This window comes from Cervus elaphus, chromosome 11 (assembly GCF_910594005.1).
Source record: "Cervus elaphus chromosome 11, mCerEla1.1, whole genome shotgun sequence".
NCBI lineage: Eukaryota > Metazoa > Chordata > Mammalia > Artiodactyla > Cervidae > Cervus > Cervus elaphus.
Window position 1 is genome coordinate 21346168 of NC_057825.1, and position 14197 is coordinate 21360364.

General features: G+C 45.7%; 1 long non-coding RNA gene across 2 annotated transcripts in view; it reads right to left on the reverse strand.

The window, feature by feature from the left end:
* Positions 1-4427: 4427 nt before the first annotated feature.
* LOC122703018 overlaps positions 4428-14197 on the reverse strand; it is a 42787-nt gene continuing 33017 nt past the window's right edge. Inside the window, exons 3-6 of one of the 2 annotated variants that reach the window (XR_006343396.1) lie at positions 13258-13358; positions 12470-13046; positions 5950-6240; positions 4428-4953 (exon numbers count right to left, since the gene is read on the reverse strand). This is a non-coding gene — a long non-coding RNA (uncharacterized LOC122703018). Of the gene's footprint in view, positions 4954-5949; positions 6261-12469; positions 13047-13257; positions 13359-14197 lie in introns of both variants that reach the window. The other variant, XR_006343395.1, reaches the window with a different exon arrangement.

Genomic DNA, 14197 nt, shown 5'->3' on the forward strand with positions numbered 1-14197 from the left:
AATAGCAACACACACACAAAAGAAATAATATAAATAATTAAAATGGCACCTACCCTTTGGAAGGCAGTTAAGGATGACAGTGTGAAAGTCACTACCCAGCTCATCCAGCAGCATCTGGCCTGTGGCTAGTGCTTTCCAAACTGTTACACTGACAACATCTCCCAAACACAGGAGACAAGACAAGAAACCTCAGTCTCTGAAAGTCCTGAAACCCTGGATCAAGACCTATCAGGTCACCTGCTTTTGATGGGCACAGGCTGTGCCCAGTAGATGTTGCTTGCTGAAACAATGTTCTTGGAGACCTTCAAAGTCAGCATGTCTGAACTTGAACCCATAACTCTTAGCAGCCCTCTCTTGATCATCATCGCCGCATAGGTCACCCATGTCAGGAGCCTGTGAAGCTTCCTGGCCTCCTTCCCCATGCTCTAAGCCACATCATTATCAAGGGCTGTCAAATTGCCCTTTTTACAACATCTAGGACTCAGCACCAGCTTTTAAATCCCTCTGCCTGACAGCCTTCCTAATCCTTCACGTTGGTGGCCGGTCCATCTCCAGAACTCTGATTGGGTTTCGTTAGAAAGCCGATCCTTCCCACACACAGCCGTGGAAAGAGTCATTCTCACAAACCAATAGGAAAACGCCCCATTTTGCAAATCCTTCTTTGACCCCTGCTGGATCCAGGAAAGAGGTCACACTCCATCCCAGTGTGGGAACCTCCTGGCCTCACCAGCCTGCCTCCTCCCAACCTTTGCTCCAGCACCCAAAGGATACCGCTGTGCTTGTAACTTACTGCACAGTCCTCTGCCTGAATGCCCTTCCTCTTTGGCCTTCCTAATAGAGTCTCACTTTTTTGTATGAAGGCTCTTTCAACTCTCACCTGCTCTGTGACTCTTCCCTAGGCCTGAGACTCTGATCCTGTCTCTCTTACCTCTCGTATTTAGGCATATCTCCCTTTGCTACCATAATTCCCCAACAGCCCTTATCACCCAGTATGGTTATTGTGGATGGTCTTTCTGTCTCCCTGGTTACACTGTGAAACACACAGTAATTGCCAGCATGAGGGCATCATTCACTGAAGTCACACCGCCCAGAATAGGGTTTAGAACAAAACAAATCATCAAAAAATACTTAATAAATGAATGAGAATGATTAGTGAATTAATCAAGTGTGAAGGTAAGGAATTAGAGGGCACATAGGAAACAGTCTGCTTGGGATGCTGTTAACCCAGAAGACTGTGGGGGTGGCTCCCTCATCCCCTGAAAGTCCTAGCACAAATGTCATCTTCCTAGCAAGGTGGTCACTGATCGCTGAATTTAAACCCCCTCACCCTGCACTCCCCACCCCCTTTCCTCCTGCCTTTCTCTAAAGCCCTTGTCATCATGGAAAAGTGAAAACGAGAGTGTTAGTTGCTCAGTCACGTTCCACTCCTTGCAACTTCTAGCTCACCAGGCTCCTCTGTCCATGGAATTCTCCAGGCAAGGATACTGGAGTGGGTAGCCACTCCCTTCTCCAGGGGATCTTACCGACCCAGGCATCGAGCCCAGGTCTCCCGCATGGCAGGCAGACTCTACTTTCTGAGCCACCAGGGATGGAACGTAGCATGTGTTGTCGTCTTTCATTTCTTTCTTTCTTTATCCCCTGACTAGAATGCAAGCCTTACAGAGGCAGGGATTTTGCTCACTTTGCCCATTACTGTACCCAGAACAAGGTCTGATATATTTCAGGTACTCAGGGCACGTTATACTGAAAATGAATGAATGAATGTCAAGCATTCATGACTTTTGTTGTAGCTGACAGGTTTGTTAGAAAAGGGAGTGATCATTTTAGCCTAAGGCTAATGACTCCTTTGAAGTTCAAGGTCCATTAAACCAATTTTAATATAGATTCCATTTATCAAAAATAACAAAGAATATTCTTTTTGATGATCTTATCTACTCTTTATTAGTTTCAGACTAAACCAATGGAAGGATCAAATATCATTAATATAAAATTCAAATATTAAACTAGTAATAATATCAAAGAGAATCAATAATGTGGCTAACACTTCACCCCTTTTACTATGGGCTAGGCTCTGTCTCAAGCATATGACATATTTTGTTCTGCTTTGCTATTTTTTAATACTTATCTATTTGGCTGTGCCGGATCTTAGTTGCAGCACTTGAGATCTTTCATCTTCATTGAGGCATGAGGGATCTTTTAGTTGTGGCCTGTGGGGTCTAGTTCCATGACCAGGGATCGAACCCAGATCCACTTCATTGGGAATGTAGAGTCTTAGCTACTGGGTTACCAGGGAAGTCCCCATATGACATGTATTAACTCATTTAATCATCACTTTAGCTCCATCAGTATTATTATTTTTCCATTTTACAAGTCAGAGCACTGAGGTGCGGAGAGGTTAAGCAACTCACTGGAGGTCACAGAGCTGCAGTGTGGGGAAATCCAGAGGTCATGGTGAAAAGTGAAAGTGAAAGTCATTCAGTCGTGACCAACTCTTTGTGACCCCATGGACTATACAGTCCATGGAATTCTCCAGGCCAGAATACTGGAGTGCGTAGCCTTTCCCTTCTCCAGGGGATCTTCCCAACCCAGGGAATCACACCCGGGTCTCCTGCATTGCAGGCAGATTCTTTACCAACTGAGATATCAGTTAGTATTATTATCTCCCCATTTAACAAATCAGAGCGCTGAGGTGCAGAGAGGTTAAGCAATTCACTTGAGGTCACAGGGCTGCAGTGTGGGGAATCCAGAGGTCATGGAAGAACAGAAGAAAAGCAACAGAGCAAAGAGCTTGCATTCAAGCTCTTTAACCAAGTCACATGTGCAAGTAACCTCATCTTCTAAACTTCGGTAACCTCACCTGGAAGATGAGAAGGATGGTACACGTTCACATGGTTGTTGAGAGGCTGACAGTCATTATATTAACATGTGAAAGTGCAGTCAAAACAAGAGCTAATGGGGGGACCTCCCTGGTGGTCCAGTGGTTAAGACTCTGTGCTCCCAATGCAGGTGGCCCAGGTTCAGTCCTTGGTCAGGGAACTAAGATTTCGCATGCTGAATGCCTTGGCCAAAAACAAACAAGACATGAGCTACTGTTACTCATTGGGTAACATTATGATGTTAATATTTTTATCCCATTCAATGTTATGACACTATTATAATTACTACCTGATTGCCTCCATCTCATTCCAGGAAACAAACGTTGCTTTCCTTGGCAGTTAATTCATACATCCCGGGCATAAGTTGTTTTCACTTGTCTCTCGTGTCCCCAAGCAGCCTACAAGCTGAGCTGAGGTTCAGATCTTCAGGGAGGTAGAGATGGTCTTCTCAGCCCACAGCCAGGCCAAACGTTACAGGATCTCTTCATTTGAACAGTGAGGGAGCCTAGTTAGTTGACATCAAAGGTGTGAATTTAAAGACCTCTGCCACCTGATGAAGATCCTTCTGTGTTAAAACAAGTTCTGGGGCTTCCCTGGTGGGCTCAGTGGTAAAGGATCTTCCTGCCAAGGCCAGAGACATTAGTTCAATCCCTGATCCGGGAAGATCCCACATTCTGTGGAGCAACTAAGCCCACATTCCACAACTACTGAGCCTGTGCCCTAGAGGCCACGAGCCACAACTGCTGAAGACGAGCACCCTAGAGCCTGTGTCTGCAACCAAAGAGGCCGCCGCAATGAGAAGCCGGAGCACCGCATCTGGAGAGTAGCCCCCGTTCTCTGCAACTAGAGAAAGCAGAAACAAAAAGCCAGCACAGGCAAAAAGAAAGAAAGAAAGAAAATTTAAAAACCAAGTTCTGCCCCGGGGCCTTTCTCTCCATCCACCCTCTTCGGACAATGATTTCCCCCTTCTGTCTAGGAACCAGTTAATTCTCACTGCTCACACTGCCTCTTCAGAGAAGCACCCTCAGGCCTCCAGGACAGATCAGATGCCCTGCTTCCTGCTCAGTCCATGCCCACATCTCTCCACTGGCACTGCCACAGCCCTGAGGCAGACGTCAGTTGCATAATTGCTAAGTATCTGTCTCCACTAAAATATAAGTTGGATGAAGTCAGGGACCATTTCTATCTTTTTCAACATTTAAACCCAGGGCCCTTTGTAACTACAACACCTTGCCTGCAGAAGGTGCTCACTGAAATATTCTGAGTGAAAGAAAGCACCCATTGGCCACTCTGAGGAAGCCCCAGGCTCTCTGAGCCTTGGTTTCCACGTCTGTCAAAGAATCTGCTCGGCCATGGCGTGATTGCAGTGGATACTGCAGTGAGAGCTCTCATGGCACAAAAAAAGGAACAAGCGAGCAGGGACCGCGGCACCACAGTTTCTATCCAAAGCATTTTAGGAGGTGAAAAATGCCTTCCAAGATACAAATAAATAGAGTTATGCACCAGACATTGTTATTTGGAGCAAAACCAACCAGGAGGGAGAAAAGTACATATGTTGACTTGGAGGGCAGAAAGAATTCCAAGCTCTGCAGTATCTTTGGAATTCCTGGAGCCCTTTCAGCATGAATCGGGTTACACGGGAGATATATTTGGGTTTTGCCATCCACTCATGGGTGCTTCACATCAGCCATGGAGATGAATCTTAACTTACTGTAAATAGAATGAAGAGAGGTATGTTGCTAAATTATTTATTGCAAATTACATCTTGCCTGAAGCAATGATGTTTTTAGGTTCCACAAAGGTAGCTGTGTATAGTCTATAGTCATTACATAAAGGAAACTCTGACAGTTTAGATTATAAAACATAAATTATTTGTTCATCAACTGGTGAAGAGCACACAGCATGACTCTACTGTGTTAGTACAGGAGACTACAAATAGATATCTGCATCTTCTCCCAAACACTCTGTCCACATTTGCCATAAAGATCCACTAATCAATGTTTGTTTTCCATCCTGTAGAATGAAAAGCAGAATTTCCTCTCCTTTGCCTGATGGGTCCTGCATGGCTTCCCAGGGCCTGTGGAGAGAGTCAGGCTTAGAGGAATCTTCCCAACACAATACAGAATAATCCCTTACAAAGCTTCACATTACAACAGATAGATTGAGAAAGCCCGTCACATTCCTCCCTTTAATTGCAACAGGTTTGAGGTTGACGGAGATTTCTCAATAGGGAAACACCTCATATACCTCTTTCTCTGTTTTTTAAATAGATGCAGGTATTTTCCTTTCTGGAAAGGCATGTTTTCATGCCCAAATTTTTATTCCTCTTTTTGCTTCTACTTCCTCCAATCTTTTCCTATAATCAGTTAATAATGATCATTCATTTGGTCATTCATTTAGCAAACATGTATTAACGCCTATCATGGATTAAACTCACCTATATAGATAACGCCACTGGCTTTCCTCCAGCTCAGCCTGGGCACCTTGAGCACCCTTCTCCTGAAAGCCTTCTCTCCCTCCAGTGCTCTTATCCTTCAGATCTTAGATCAGATTTTACCAACTTGGGGATTCTTTTAGATCATCAAGCTGGATTCCACCTCTCTGATGTCCCCACACCCAATGTACACACTCCATGCTCTCATTTTTCTCTGTCCAACCTCTCCCAGAACTTTCTACATTTTGAATATGTCCGGTGATATGTTCCCTACATGGAGTTGCATATGAGGATGCATTTCATCATCACATTAGGGGCTTCCCCGGTGACTTAGATGGCAAAGAATCTACCTGCAATGCGGAAGACCTGGGTCTGATCCCTGGATCGGGAAGATCCCCTGGAGAAGGAAATGACAACCCACTCCAGTATTCTTGCCTAGAGAATTCCATGGACAGAGGAGCCTGATGGGCTATAGTCTATGGAGTCGCAAACAGTCAGACACCACTGAGCAACTAACACTTTCACTTTTTCACTGCTCATCATCAGATCGATCATGATCGATATGTCTTTGTTGAGCAACCGACCTGTTTGCAAACAGTCACAAAATCGAGAGTAGCTTCTGCAGTCGAAGTTTCTTACCATGTGGTCATGTACTCCTCTCTGCAGCCCTTCTCGGAGTGGCTGTCCTCCAGGCCCCTTGAGAGGGGCCTGGACTGTGTCCAACTTGAGACTCTGCCATCTTCTGGACTGAGTCGGATGGCAGATGGAGAGCAGAATGTGTCTAGTGGACACCTCGGTCTGGAAGGGACACACGTCTTGCTCATCCACCATCCAGAATTAGTCACATGACTCATCAAGTGGAAGGGTGGCTGGAGAATGGAGCGGGGTCCCCTGTTATTAGTGGATGCAGCTAGGATCGGCCACAAGCACCTAAAAGGATGATGAGGGTTCTGATGGGCAAAGACATGGGTGGGGGAGGAAAGCAAATAGCATGAGCAAGGGCTGGGGGAGGGAAACAAGAAATAACAATAACAAAACCCTAATGATTTGGGGGCTTCCTCGGTGGCTCAGTAGTAAAGAATCTGCCTGTCAATGCGGGAGACACATGAGACATGGGTTTGATCCCTGGGTCGGGAAGATCCCCTGGAGAAGGAAATGGCAACCCACACCAGTATTCTTGCCTGGAGAATCCCATGGACAGAGGAGCCTGGTGGGCTACAGTCCATAGGGTCACAAAGAGTTGGACATGACTGAGTGACTGAAACATGCACACCCAATGATTTGGGAAGAACTGTAATAAATGAAGAGATATCTTACAGAGGCATCTACTCCCTCAAGGATAATAGGCTGAAGAAAGGAATGGATAGGTCGTTGAGTGGGCAGATAAATGGACGGCTGGACTTGCACCTGTGGCTGAGGACCTGTGACATTATTCTGTAGAGAGGTGCAAGATTAACTGGGACTCTGGTCCTCCCGGCATCCTATATGTCTCTCCCCACCCCATCTTGAAGTGTACACGTGAGGAACTACAGAACCCTGAATGAAGGGATGAGAGGCTGGATGCCCCTTGAGAGTCTGGCCCTCTAGCGATGCTCTTAGGAAGCCTTTTCACTTTGCTTTCATGCATTTGTGAGTTAATCTCTCATGTCATTAATCTGCTGCCTCCAGCCTGATTCACAGGACAGAGAAGCGAGGGGAAATACGGGTGTACGCCTCTTGCAGAGAATGGCTTCTAAAAGTGTGTGCACAGGCTAAGAGGATAGAAGTTAAATTCTGAAGACAAGGTAGAGCTTATCTGGACCCCCATTCATGGAAATGACGAGGACTCCGAAACCCCGGGGTGGAGTTTCGCCACCCGTGTGATAAGAGCAGAACAAAGACCCTGGTATCTCCCAGCTGAAGTGTGCGTCAGGGAATCAGGTCTAAAATGAGAGAGTGAGCAAGTGTGTGAGCAGGTGCTGAGTGCTATGGGGAAAAGAGAAGGCTAAACAGGTGAAGGGGGACCAGAAATGCCGGGATGCTGGCAAGGCATGAAGGCAAGGTGCAATTTTAGATAGAGGAGGCCTCAAGAGCTGGGTGACACTGAGCCAAGTCTTGAAGGAGATGAGAGGTGAACCATGTAAACATCAAGGGAAGACAGTATCGGGGTCGATGAGAGGCTCAAAGACAAGGTGTGACGTGGAGAATACATTTCAAAAGGGTCACCTGGGCTGCTCGGCTGAGAATAGACCTTGGGAGGTAAGATGTGGGGAGACCATTTAAAGGTTATGGCAGTGACCGAGGCAAGAATGATGCACTAAATTCATAATCAAAACTATAATGCTCCAGGCAAAGTCTTGATAGATTGCATATGTTAATCACATAAAAACTATGCAGAGTAAATATTAAGAAACTTCTATTTTTCGGATGAGGCAAAGAAAACAAAACAAAACCGGAATTCAGACAAAGCAAGACCTTCCCCAATGTCACAAATGACATAAATAGGTGTAGTTAATGGCAGAAGCACTCTTCAGATTCTAACTAATCATTGATTAACACTACTGTTAATAGTTAATTAATTATTTTAATTAGTTAATTTAATTAATTAGTTAATTAACGATGTTGTGATAGTTTCAGGTGGACAGCAAAGGGACTCAGCCATACACATACATGCATCCACTCTTCCCCCAGGGGTAATTTTTTAAAGCATGGAGTAAGATATGAAGAGTCAGAAGAAAATAATAATAAAACTAGGAAAATACATCAGACCAGAGAGTAGAAGAACAGATGGGGAGGAAGATCAGGACCCTGATTCCGGCTCATTTCTCTGTTTCTTCATCTGAAACTCTCTTTTCCCCTTATTCCTTGCACCTGTCTTCATCAAAGAGGTTCCTCACCCCTTCTCTCTTGCAGATGAGTAAAGTTGGTGAAAAGCTGATAAGCTGTGCAGACCCCTGGCCTTCCTTCTGCTAGAGCCTGCGTTGCGCTGGGGCTGATGCGGCAGTTCCAGACTATTTTCTCAGCTGGCTTTGGGCTCTAAGTCAGCTGACGTGTATCTTGGAGGAGGGATAGGAACGCCAGGGGATGGGAATGGCTGGGGTGTTTTCCATCTCTGTCTTCACCAACCCAGCAGCCTTTCCAGCCCAGCTGGTGACCTCACTCCTGGCCTTGGGCAAACTCACCTCACCCCACTGCCATCCAGTCTCAGATGACACTGACTTTCCTTCTTGTGTTAATCTCTAGGTTGCTTTGTTCTATTTATTACTTATTTGGCTTCTCCAATCTTCCATCTCCAATGTAGCTAATACCCTAGATTAAATTCCTCCTGCTTTAAACACCAAAAGTGACTTTTGTTTCTCTTGAATGACAGACAGGCATCCTTTCAAACAACAGACAACCATGCAATCTCCAGTGTACCATTTCAAAACCATAGAAGACAGGACTCCAGTTTTGAAGTATCTGCCTTAAGGATGAGTTCCACTGCAGATTGATAATGCTACCTGAAAAAATTCCCTTTGAATATAGAAGTCAAACTGTTTACAGTGAGAAAAGCAATTTTGAAAGAATGATCATCAGTGCCTTTAAAAGTTTTCACAATGAATTAAGACACATTATCATCCACAAATTTTCTAAAAGATTCATCAATATTTAATTTGCTTCTCAAAACCACATTAGGATTAACATTACAAAGCAAACAGGCTTTTGTTCTAAGGTAAAATGTATCTGGGCTATGCAATGGTTTTATCTGACACCTCTGTTAGCATAATACCGTGGAGGGGAGTATATTTTGTTTGTACTAACAACAGATTCTTTTTCTGAATTTCTGCCCTTGGCTACTTTTACAAACTAAGCATCATTTAACCAGCGGGAAGACACGGAACACAAAACTTCACAGCAGCAGGATATGTTCCCTGATATTTGGCTAATCTTTGGGTCATCTCAAAAGAAGCTAGTGGAAGAATGTTAATAGTTAGCAGGGGGTAGGTGCACCTCTCTTTTTATTACCTGGCTCTGCTTACACTTTGCAAGATGTCATGGCACAAGAATCTAATCATTACCTCCAGAATCTCTTCACTGCTCTCTTCAGAACCAATCTGTGTCAGGTTTCTAAGTGCTAAGCTTGAATAGATATGCTCTTAATAATTAATCCTTCCCTTAAAGTGCTTTGATTTTTCAGATTCAGCTGAGTATATATTTGGCAACTCTAAGCCTGTTGTGCCAAAACAAAATTGTAATGTCGGTGGGGGGGTGCTTAGCGGCTCAGTTGTGTCCGACTCTTTGAGACCCCATGGACTGTGTAGCCCACCAGGCTATATTCCTTGTATATTCCTTGTCCATGGAATTCTCCAGGCAACAAACTAGTACAGCCGCTATGGAGAACAGTGTGGAGATTTCTTAAAAAACTGGAATTAGAACTGCCATATGACCTAGCAATTCCACTTCTGGGCATATACACCGAGGAAACCAGATCTGAAAGAGACACGTGCACCCCAATGTTCATCGCAGCACTGTTTATAATAGCCAGGATATGGAAGCAACCTAGATGCCCATCAGCAGATGAATGGATAAGGAAGCTGTGGTACATATACACCATGGATATTACTCAGCCATTAAAAAGAATTCATTTGAATCAGTTCTAATGAGATGGATGAAACTGGAGCCCATCATACAGAGTGAAGCCAGCCAGAAAGATAAAGACCAATACAGTATACTAACACATATATATGGAATTTAGAAAGATGGTAACGATAACCCTATATGCAAAACAGAAAAAGAGACACAGATGTACAGAACAGACTTTTGGACTCTGTGGGAGAAGGCAAGGGTGGGATGTTTCGAGAGAACAGCATCGAAACATGTATATTATCTAGGGTGAAACAGATCACCAGCCCAGGCTGGATACATGAGACAAGTGCTTGGGCCTGGTGCACTGGGAAGACCCAGAGGGATCGGGTAGAGAGGGAGGTGGGAGAGGGGATCGGGATGGGGAATACATGTAAATCCATGGCTGATTCATGTCAATGCATGACAAAAACCACTACAATATTGTAAAGTAATTAGCCTCCAACTAATAAAAATAAATGGAAAAAAAAAAAAAAGAATTAATGTGGGAGGAAAAAAAAAGAATACTGGAGAGGTTTGCCATGCCCTCCTCCAGGAGATCTTCCCAACCCAGGGATCAAACCCAGGTCTCCTGCATTGCAGGAGGATTCTTTACCATCTGAGCCACCAGGGAAGCCCATTGGTGGGAGATCAGGTATGAGAGTCCAGGCCCCAGGAGATTTTAGTGGAAGAAGCTCAGATGTGCTGTCTTAACCCTTGATGAGAAGCTTGGCAGTTGTCACCTCCCCAGAAGAGGCATATTTAGCCTGAATTAAACACCCCTGCCTGCTGGTTCCCATGCAAACTGTCTTTGCTTGTTCTGTATGTCTCTTTGTGTGCATATGTGTCTTTGCTTGAGCTGTTGCTTTCCTCACTTCACCCCGTTACTGTGTATTCTCTTCTAAAGATTCAGCCATTGCCTCCTCCAGGAAGCCTTCTTTGAGTCCTCTCCCACCCCCAACACCTCCCCCTCAACACACACACACACCCTGACCCCTGCTTTCCTGCAGCTCCTCTGCTTCCTTCTGCACATAATTCCAAGATGATCTCCTCATGGGTCTGTAGCTACCTGCAGACTCTGAGTTTCTGCAGAGTATGGACTGTCTCTGGATGTGAGCGTGTATCCTCAGTAGCTGCTCAGTCCCTGTTCCTTGAACACAGCTGAAGGGAGCTGACCAGAGCAGCAGATCATCTACGAAGTCGAGATCATGCCTCCAGCAAAACTGCAAAAGGCGGCAGCTCCTCCAGCCCGCGCCCCGTGACCATTTCAGGACACAGTGGAACATTCATCTCTTTCCTGTGAAACTGCCTGTGTGCCGACGCCGCTTGCTTGCATTCTTCCTTTTCGTTTTGGCTTTCTTCCTGAGAGAATTACACAACCTCCTGTCCTCCATCCCGTGCTGTACCTCCAGCTCTGAAGCCCATGAATAAAGAAAGACAGCCAGGACTCCAGGATCCTGTTACAAATTCAATACGCGCATACCTTTCCCGGGAGTCCTGCAGACTTGCGTTTTCTTTAGAACAGCAAAGCCTAACAGGCCTCTTTTCTTCCTGACAGAAAAAGATCGGTCTCAGAAACCTGAAAGGGCTTTATGAGGTCGGCCAGGGTTGTCTCATCCTTACTGGGAATGTAATGGATAACACGGGGCTTCCCAGATGGCTCGGCAGTGAAGAATCCGCCTGCCAATGCAGGAGACACAGGTTCAGTCTCTGGGTCTGGAAGATCCCCTGGAGAAAGAAATGGCAACCCGCTTCAGTATGCTTGCCTTGGAAATCCCATGGGCAGAGGAACCTGGGGGGATACAGTCCATGGGGTCGCAAAGAGTCGGACAAAGCACGCACACACAACACAATGGATAACACTCAGCCAGATGTAGGTCAGTTGCTTCCTGCGACGCCAGGCCAGTTATACTTCATGGCAGCTCGGCCTCTTCATTTCTAAAATAAGGTCAATGTCATCTAATTGCACAGTGCTTGGGGAGGATTAATAACACAATGTTAACACAGAATCAGGCACCTAATACCCCAAAATGGGTAGAAATAATAACAATAATAATACATTTTTATTCCAAACTGTTAAAGATCAAATTATAAATCCGCCCCGCTCCACTCATATGTTGGAGGCCTAACTCCAGAATGTGACCTTATTTGGAGGGTCTTTACAGAGTTAATCAACTTAAAATGAAGTCACTAAAGTGGGCCCTGTGTGTGTTAGTCATACGGTCATGTCCAACTCTTTGTGATCCTGTAGACTGTAGCCCTCCAGTCTCCCCGTCCATGGAATTCTCCAGGCAAGAATACTGGAGTGGATTGCCATTTCCTCCTCCAGGGAATCTTCCTGACCCAGGGATCAAATCCAAGTTTCCCGCATTGCAGGCAGATTCTTTACCATCTGAGAAGTTAAGTTAACACAGTATAAATAGTGTCATTATAAAGAGAGGAAATTTGGACACAGGCATGGACAAGAAGAAGAAGGCAGTCTGGGGTGATACTTCTATAAGCCAAAGATGCTAAAGATGCTGGCAAAGCTAGGTGGGAGCATGGAACAGTCTCCCTCAGGGGTACAGAAAGAACCAACCCTGCTGATGCCGTGATCTTGGACTTCCAGCCTCCAGAGCTATGAGATGCTGATGAAATTCAGTTGCTTGAACACCCAGTTTGTGGTAGTTTACCTGCGCTGAAACTAAGAATAGAGACGTTCCACTGGAACGACAGCACAGCAAAGGAGGCAGAGCCGGACAACGCTGCAGTCAGTGTGAGTCTTTCTGGAATGAAAATCCTTATTGCTGTCTACAGGTAACCTGTTGGTTGCCATGGTCTCCATCCACACCCTTCTCCAGCCCCTGTCCTGAGCCCCTTCCCCTGAACACTCAGGACACACCACCTCCTTTTCCTTTGACACATTCTGCTCTCCTGACTTGCACTTCAGTTAGGACGACAGACTTCCCAGAAGAGATCCTGATTTAACTGATCTAGGGTCGGGCTCAGAAAATCACACTTATTTTAAATGTTCTTGGAATGATCTTCATGTGCAGGGGAGTGAGGATTCTGCCTTATCCCAGGCCCTCAGAGCAGGTCCACAGCCTCCTTCCCTGGTATCCACTGCATGCCATCCAATGGGTGTCCCAGTGGGCGGGAGATGAGGGGACTGAGTCCTAGGTAACAGATAAATATACCTCTGCAATGCTCCGGCCCCGTGGTACACACTCATCAGCGTGTGCACTTGAACCATCAGGGAAGCAGCCTCACTGCCCACTGCTCATCCAGGCTCCCTGTCACCCACACTTGGTGCCACTCCAGGAGCTTCCTTGCCTTCACAGATCAGAAATCACTAAGCTCCACACACTAGGGTAAGACCCATCAGACCTCCAGCAGTTCCCAGCCAGCTGCGCTTCAAAAAAAATCCCACAGGTCACTCTCCTATCTCTTCAGAATGAGAACCTTCTGGTGTGGATGGACTGTCTTTTCTGAAAGAACAACAACAACAATAATAAAGCAATCAAGAGTCAAACAAACAAACCCTCTCCCTGTTGAAAATAACTGAGTGTCTCCCCATCTCTTTGTTTTTTTAATATTGACTATATTTCTTGTGCTGTACAATATGCCCTTGTAGCTTATTTTATTTTTTTTGCTGCATCTCTTGGCATGTGAGATCTTAGTTCCCCGTGCGTGCTAAGTTGTTTCAGTTGTGTCCAAGTCTTGAGACCCTATAGACTGTATGTAGCCCAATAGGCTCCTCTGTCCACGGGATTCTCTAGGCAAGAATACTGGAGTGATTTGCCACGCCCTCCTCCAGGGGAATCTTCCCAACCCAGGGATCGAACTGGAATGGCTTGCCATGTCCTCCTCCAGGGGATCTTCCTGACCCAGGCATCGAACCTGTGGCTTCTGCATTGGCAGGCAGATTCTTTACCGCTGAACCACAGGGAAGCCACTTAGTTCCCTGACCAGGAATCAAACTTGCACCCTTTGCATTGGAAGTGCAGAGTCTTAACCAGTGAACTGCCAGGGGAGTCCCAACATCACCTGTTTTTAAAAGTTAAAACGCATTATGAGCTTTGTCATGGCCTTTGCCATCCTCACTAGCAAAGAAGCTAATCCTTTTCCTTCTCCTGTTGTGCACGTGCTGACATGTGGAAACTGCTCTCTCCTGCGGCAGCCTTTGTCCTGCCTCAGGGCTTCTGTTCCTATTTGTTCCTTCTGCCTGGACTGTGTCCTGCCCTGTGGACCCACTTGGACCACTTTATCAACACTTAGCTCAGGAATCTCCTTTCCTGAACCCTCCCCACTTAAAACTCTCCATCCA